The following is an 8,962-nucleotide window of genomic DNA, read 5'->3' on the forward strand; positions in this document are numbered from 1 at the left end:
TACATATCATCTATCTACATTGTTATTATTAATCTTGATGGTTATACATGAAAAAGTTCAAATATAACAAGTTGTTGATAAATATATCAATATTTTCGAGAGGATGAGATGAGAAATCGCTTCTATCTATACACTTTATAAACATAAATACATAAATTTTTATTGAAGACTTACACGCTCTTTAATATTAAAAACTTAAAAGTGAAGACATTATTCCAAGAAGCAACATGTTAACTTACACACCTACAATTAGTAAATAATTTGGCTTACTATTATATTTATTAGCCTCTAAAATAATTTAGATTTTAACTAATATCTCAATTCAAAAACTTCCTGATATTTATCTTGTTCACACAAAGAACCGACATCTCATATATTATTTTTATATCACAGAAGGCTCGTTACACACAAAACAATGTACTAATAAAAGATCCTCGAAGATGGGTTGTAATTAATAAATTCAGCGAGAATCGCTACAACATCCTATTTTCGCACGTGCAGGATGTAGGAAGGGAAATTGTTCACACAGACAACCAGACGAAGTTTTACAGTAGAATGAAAAACGATGCTTTTCCTGTAGGAGTGCGTATGCCGTGTAATAGCTCTTCCTCTAAATCTGTTTATTCTCACATAGATAATGGAACAAGCCTATTAATTTTAATGCATCGTTTATGTCCTATTGTGAACTAAGCAAGCATTATGTTCTTCGACACGAGTAAAAATCAAAAGCGAAAAATTACAAAATTACATGCCACAATCTGTGTTTCTTCTTTGTTTAAAATAAATTTAAACAGTTTCATCAGGATGAAAATGAACAATAATACATTCAACACTAAGCTGCTAGGTAATTTTTCACGTGCTATAGATACTGCAGATGTATGGTTTGTTTTGTATACTTTTTAAACATATTCAGGCATGTTTAAGAATTTAAATGGCTTAAAGAAAGAGTAGAAAGATGAAAGAGGGGGACCAGAAAGTGAAAAAAGGAAGGAGGAGTTAAAAAAAAAATTGTAACAAAGGTAAGAGAAACTCTTTCTGATATTGGCCATCTGCGGGTTCCGGCTAGAAATAAAAAAAAGTGGTACAGTAGGGCAGTTGGAAGGAAAAAAAACTGACGGATTATACCCCGAAGGAAAGGGGGAGTAACGTGGCGCGTGCCGGGATAGAGGTAAAGAAAAAAAAAAGGTAAGGGAGCCTTACCAGGTTGTAGATAGAGTACCAGGTGCAGTATCAATTGGATTCTCTACAACTTTATCTTCAAAATTAAGCCAAAGCACGCACGTTTGTATTTATAATAAGACAAATAAAAGAAAATCTAACAAGAAAATATTTTAGTTAAATTTTTATATTAATAAAAGCATAAATAATAATCTAGAAAAGTATAGGGTCATTGACACTGCGCCAAGCGATAAAAATTACTTATTCAGTGAGCTTTATTGAAAATAATGTTGGTGGTGCTGAAAGTTGTGATATTCATCAAATTAATGTAAGACAGAAATGCCATTTAAGTGCTGAAAAAAACTAGAAAATTGATTTAAACAACTTGATGATTCTGAGTTATATTATCATGCACGTCACATCTATACTCAGTTGCCCTGTACGTAAAAAATTGTATGTAGGTTTAAACATAAGGCTCTTCTTATAATTTAATGTAAAAATATTTTTAAAATATGTTTAAAAATTATATATTGTTTTAAAAAATAATTTTTGTATTTATTAGTTTTTAGTTAAAACGGTTAAGTATTGTAAAATTCCCATGACTCATATGAGTAATTTTAGAACGTACAATATAGTTTTAATGTAACAATATGGTAAAAATTTAATGTTATTGGTATATTAAATTAATATGCTGTTAGTGTAAGGTTATTAAAATATAGAAAACAGCTTAAGTGAACATAAAAAATGTATAAAAATTCTCTGAATAGGAATTAAAAAGAAAAAAATTATATCTTAATCTATATACGATACGTTGGACTTGACTGCATAACACAGCCATACTAAGGCAAAACTTACAATCGCATGATTAATAATCTGAAAACTTACCAACATTAAATGATTCTTTCTGTAAATTTTTGAAAGATATTCTAAACTTTATGGAACTTAAAACTGTTTCTGTTTAGTTGTAATGTCGGCAAGACGATAGACAGTTGTGACGACAACACATACAAATATGGCTACCGCAGATGGCAAGCAAGATCGATACCCGACGGCGGTGCCCTCTGTCTAGCCTGAATGAACGTTAAAAAGAATTAGAACATTCACCGCATCTTACTTTAAACTCGCAACTCTTTAAAAATGTCCAAGAGTAGTTTTATTATAAAATCATTATAGATGCGTTTTATAAGTGATGGATCTCTTATGTGCATGGCCACTAACCAAAGTCGATACTGCAGAATATTGTAAAGGTCAATACTCCTGTCTCGCAGAGCCAATTGATTTTTCCAAGAGCCTAGTTCAAAAACCTTTAGCATTGAATTCTCAGGAAATTAAGATTTTGCTGCAGTATTTTCTGTAATTTATCAACGGTCACGTCTACAATCGAAAGGGGGTGATATGCACGTCTCTTCGACAATTATATATACAAAATTGAACTTATAAGCAACTCGCGTCGTGTACCATTGCAAAATGGTCGATAAATTGCCATTAATGCAATATATTTTAATGGTTCTTAATATTGCTTCATGCAAATTTATCTGCATCGTTAATGGTTGATCATTACGATGGCATTGAAGAAATGAGAAAAATTTAAATAAATATTTAAATTTTCCCATTAGCAATTATATATTCTCTCAAAATTTAAATATTTATTTAAATTTTTAAAATTGGTAAAAAAAATAGTATTTACTCATCCTTACGTATTATCCTATTAAAAAAATTAAAAAATATATAATGCATTAAGTGTGGTTATACTTAATGGCAATATATTTTTATGCCATTAAGTTTGATCTCATTTAATGACAAAAAAAAGAATTGTTGCATTAAGTGCAATAATAATAATGTTCAGAAGTATATCATTATCCGACATAATCATATCTAACGAAAATTAAAATATCCTGTATATTTTTAACATAATAATATACAATTTAATATATAATTAAATATATAAAATTGAAATATATAATTTTTAATTATTTCTGTTTTTAAAATGATCATAAAACATAATGAAAATAGTGTGTTATATTAAAAATCAATATTAAAAAATTCCATTTATCATATAACAATAACGAGGTGAGAGTGACTAATACATTATTCCGTTTGCAGATGCTACTGTCCTAATTTCATTTTGATGCCGATAAAGTTCGCGAAACTGATCGTTATTTTGTTTAATATTTAAACAAAGAAAAAGCTTAAACATCACCCGATCATCCCAGCTTAAAAAATCAACAATTTAGAGAAGTAAATTAACTTAATTTTATCATCTTTGTAGGTCATACTAAACCAGCTCTAATTAAACGTAAAAAATTCTATTATTATTATTAATATATAATAATTGAAAGCATTATTGTTTGATGTCTTCAACTCATAGACACTAAACTTCACGCATTGCAGTGAAAAATCACGAATAGAACGACAGTGTTTTTGCTATAAACTCGCGTGAAGACTGAATCTAACTAGTTTGTTCACGTGTAGAATTACAACCCGATCGTGCATAATGGGAATTAAAATAATTTTGTATTTGACAATTTATGTGTATATGTTTCAGTATGCTTAATTATTTATAAAATATGCATAAAAAGCTTTGTGTGACATATTATGGTCATTTATTTCGTCGACGATCCCAACGGTCGATGTCCGAGATTTCAGACCACCTGCCTGTAGTTAACGTTGATGACGTCACAATCTTGTAACCGTTATCGTTGTGTAAACAACGTTTGACAATATCAACAAAGGGACTATAAGCACACCAGAACGATATTTACCTAGCACTCTTTGTAAATTCTTGCTATTTATCATTATTTTAATAAATATTATGTTGATTTTAATTACATAATTTTATATCTTCCGTAACTTTTTCTACATGCAACAAAAAACATATTTTTAGTAATAGTTTTGAAGTTTTAGTTAAACGCGTGGGTCTATATTTAACGTATTGATCTATGTGTTAGGCTACTGTAGCAGGACAATGTCCTAGAGCAACGTTTCCTTCGATCGTGAATTTCGGCGAATTCGGAGATACGATTCAACATTTTATCATACGCTTATATTTTATAATATTTTAAAAAATAATTTCCATAAGTTATAAAACATTTTCTATGCGATAAAAAGTAAAAATGGGGGTTAAAGTACATAAGTAACTCATATGCATGAAACTAAGAATATTCTCAAAATTTCACATGATAAGAAAAGTTTTTATTTTTATTTTTATGAGGATTTTTTTTTTTTATTATTATTATAAGGGGAGGGAAGAAGAGTTAATTGAGAAATGGCGCTCGAGCTTACGATGACGTGGCGAAGGAAGCTTCACAAATGACGAACCACAGCCTGTCACGTGTGGAGAAGGCAGATGGCCAACCACCTGGTCTCAATATCGAATACTTAACTCTAAACTATCGCCCTTATATAATAATAATCAGAAGAAAATAATCAAAAATTTCAATTTTTTAAATTTAATAGCTAACAAAAAAAAAACTAATTTTGATTTAACAGGAAATGCTGTCGATTAAATATTTGAATATAAAATAATAATAAATATAATAAGACATTTAACTTAAATGATATCTAAATATATTATAAATGGAAGAATTCTATGCTTAGATTTTAATAGCAAACACTCAGATTTACCTTATAAATTAGTGCAGCTGTGTCAATGATCCTGTTGTGGCTTAGCTGCTATTGAATAAGCTTACGGTATATGGAGTTCCTGCTTAGAATGAATATACATCCTGTAGGAACCGCTCATATAGTAACTATTTGTCTATAAGTGGCACAGTATGTAAGATTTTTTAAAAAAAGTTCATAATAAATAACCCATCTAAGCTTATTTTTAATTACTAAGGAACTCAATAAATTGAATATTTAATATTAATAAACTAAAGTTTTATGATGGAATTATTCGCTTAAATACTGAAATCTGTTAAACAATTATAAATAAAAATAAATTAAAAATTAACTTATATTTATTTAATTTATATGCCTCACCTCATCCTGTAACATTAAAAAAAAAATTTTTTTTTTGGTAAAATGTCAACTGTTTTCACTTTTAAGTTTTGATTTCGGATCGTCTTTCTATGGAAGGAAATGCATTTCTCCCCTTCTCTCAATGGCTTCTTCTCTTCCTGTGACGTCAAAAGAACGGATTTCCTCTGATTCTGCTCGGCTTTTTCATGTAAACATTAAATGAAACACTGAATAATTATTTATAAATATATTGGACAACGGACAACGCAATATATAGGCCTATATATATATGTATTAATGGGCAGAAAAATTTATTCTAAACTAAGTTGACTATTCGCTATTTTTCATATATTTTATTCAATAATTTCTTAGTTTGAAACTTATTTTATTATTATTTCAAATAATTTTTAAATTTTGTTATTCAATTTTAATTTTAAGAAATCAAAATATTTTAAGTTTTAATCGTTTTAAGTTTGAAAATGATTACCATTAAAATTGAAATTTTCTAAATCAAGAAAATTCAACTTAATTGTAATTAATTTCGTGTTAAATTATTTTATTTAGCTTTAATTTATTTAAAAATAAACATGTTTAATTTAATTGTAATCACTTTCAAATAAAAAAAAAATTAAGTTAATTATAATCAATTTCGTTTTTAATTTAAAGAATTTTAAAAATCACAAATCAGATTTCAATTCAAAATAAAATAAGAAATAAATAAATATAAATTATTAAATTTTTTCAATATTAAATTATTATAATTATCGAAATATATGAGATAAACAAAAAAAAAATTCTTTCTAGACATACNCGTTGATGACGTCACAATCTTGTAACCGTTATCGTTGTGTAAACAACGTTTGACAATATCAACAAAGGGACTATAAGCACACCAGAACGATATTTACCTAGCACTCTTTGTAAATTCTTGCTATTTATCATTATTTTAATAAATATTATGTTGATTTTAATTACATAATTTTATATCTTCCGTAACTTTTTCTACATGCAACAAAAAACATATTTTTAGTAATAGTTTTGAAGTTTTAGTTAAACGCGTGGGTCTATATTTAACGTATTGATCTATGTGTTAGGCTACTGTAGCAGGACAATGTCCTAGAGCAACGTTTCCTTCGATCGTGAATTTCGGCGAATTCGGAGATACGATTCAACATTTTATCATACGCTTATATTTTATAATATTTTAAAAAATAATTTCCATAAGTTATAAAACATTTTCTATGCGATAAAAAGTAAAAATGGGGGTTAAAGTACATAAGTAACTCATATGCATGAAACTAAGAATATTCTCAAAATTTCACATGATAAGAAAAGTTTTTATTTTTATGAGGATTTTTTTTTTTTTATTATTATTATAAGGGGAGGGAAGAAGAGTTAATTGAGAAATGGCGCTCGAGCTTACGATGACGTGGCGAAGGAAGCTTCACAAATGACGAACCACAGCCTGTCACGTGTGGAGAAGGCAGATGGCCAACCACCTGGTCTCAATATCGAATACTTAACTCTAAACTATCGCCCTTATATAATAATAATCAGAAGAAAATAATCAAAAATTTCAATTTTTTAAATTTAATAGCTAACAAAAAAAAAACTAATTTTGATTTAACAGGAAATGCTGTCGATTAAATATTTGAATATAAAATAATAATAAATATAATAAGACATTTAACTTAAATGATATCTAAATATATTATAAATGGAAGAATTCTATGCTTAGATTTTAATAGCAAACACTCAGATTTACCTTATAAATTAGTGCAGCTGTGTCAATGATCCTGTTGTGGTTTAGCTGCTATTGAATAAGCTTACGGTATATGGAGTTCCTGCTTAGAATGAATATACATCCTGTAGGAACCGCTCATATAGTAACTATTTGTCTATAAGTGGCACAGTATGTAAGATTTTTTAAAAAAAGTTCATAATAAATAACCCATCTAAGCTTATTTTTAATTACTAAGGAACTCAATAAATTGAATATTTAATATTAATAAACTAAAGTTTTATGATGGAATTATTCGCTTAAATACTGAAATCTGTTAAACAATTATAAATAAAAATAAATTAAAAATTAACTTATATTTATTTAATTTATATGCCTCACCTCATCCTGTAACATTAAAAAAAAAATTTTTTTTTTGGTAAAATGTCAACTGTTTTCACTTTTAAGTTTTGATTTCGGATCGTCTTTCTATGGAAGGAAATGCATTTCTCCCCTTCTCTCAATGGCTTCTTCTCTTCCTGTGACGTCAAAAGAACGGATTTCCTCTGATTCTGCTCGGCTTTTTCATGTAAACATTAAATGAAACACTGAATAATTATTTATAAATATATTGGACAACGGACAACGCAATATATAGGCCTATATATATATATGTATTAATGGGCAGAAAAATTTATTCTAAACTAAGTTGACTATTCGCTATTTTTCATATATTTTATTCAATAATTTCTTAGTTTGAAACTTATTTTATTATTATTTCAAATAATTTTTAAATTTTGTTATTCAATTTTAATTTTAAGAAATCAAAATATTTTAAGTTTTAATCGTTTTAAGTTTGAAAATGATTACCATTAAAATTGAAATTTTCTAAATCAAGAAAATTCAACTTAATTGTAATTAATTTCGTGTTAAATTATTTTATTTAGCTTTAATTTATTTAAAAATAAACATGTTTAATTTAATTGTAATCACTTTCAAATAAAAAAAAAATTAAGTTAATTATAATCAATTTCGTTTTTAATTTAAAGAATTTTAAAAATCACAAATCAGATTTCAATTCAAAATAAAATAAGAAATAAATAAATATAAATTATTAAATTTTTTCAATATTAAATTATTATAATTATCGAAATATATGAGATAAACAAAAAAAAAATTCTTTCTAGACGACTTAATTACGATTAATAAAAAATCTTAATAGCTTAAAATTGTAGATAATTAACAAAAATTTAAATATAATTTTATTTATTTTTTTTGGAAACATGCGATCGATTACCAGATGGGCTAATTAAATTTGATATCCGGAATAAAAATAATGCAAGTTTGCAGATGATGCTGCATTAAAGTTTAACTATAATTGGGTGATCATCACCTGACAAGTGTTCTACCGACATCAGCTATCCAAAAATAAGTGGAGTACAGGTCAAGTTTGCGGTCAATATGCGGTCCCCAAATCACCTGCTCGCCCGCATCACGTGTACCATCTGCCACGTGCCAAGTGGTCCAAGACCAGTTAACAAGATGAATTCACATCTGTTATGTGTGATATGGAGAAGACTCTTATTTATTCTTCATTGGTCGCCAATTAATGGCACTCCGGCCATGTTTTGTGATTTTATGCGGAACACTCTCACATAGTTCATGCTGTGTTTGCATTAAAAACAGCTGCAAAGTCATTATTATTATTTTTTATTTAATTAAATTATTTTTAAGAGTTAAATGAATTATTCTACTATAAAAATTTTATTCATTTGTAGAATATAAATAGTTTTTTTCTATTTAAAATAGTTTTACATTTATTGAAATCATTAATACATTTTAGAAAAAACTATTTTTTCTAATGATTAAATCATTTTAATATTAACAAAACTTTTTAAAATTTATACAAATTTTATTATTATAAAATGTTGTTTTATAGGTAAACAATTTTTAAAAAAATAGAAAATATAAAATATGTTAAATTATAAGTTATATTTATTATTCGAAATGATAATTATATGTGCAATGAAATCAAAGAACAACGGTTACTGATGAAAATATAAAAAAATGGCCGTTGTTGGAGGTTAGGCTATATATATATATATATATATATAAATAGGGGAG

Source organism: Centruroides sculpturatus, unplaced genomic scaffold, assembly GCF_000671375.1.
Source record: "Centruroides sculpturatus isolate CEXI.00-Female unplaced genomic scaffold, Cexi_2.0 scaffold2, whole genome shotgun sequence".
Classification (NCBI taxonomy): Eukaryota; Metazoa; Arthropoda; class Arachnida; order Scorpiones; family Buthidae; genus Centruroides; species Centruroides sculpturatus.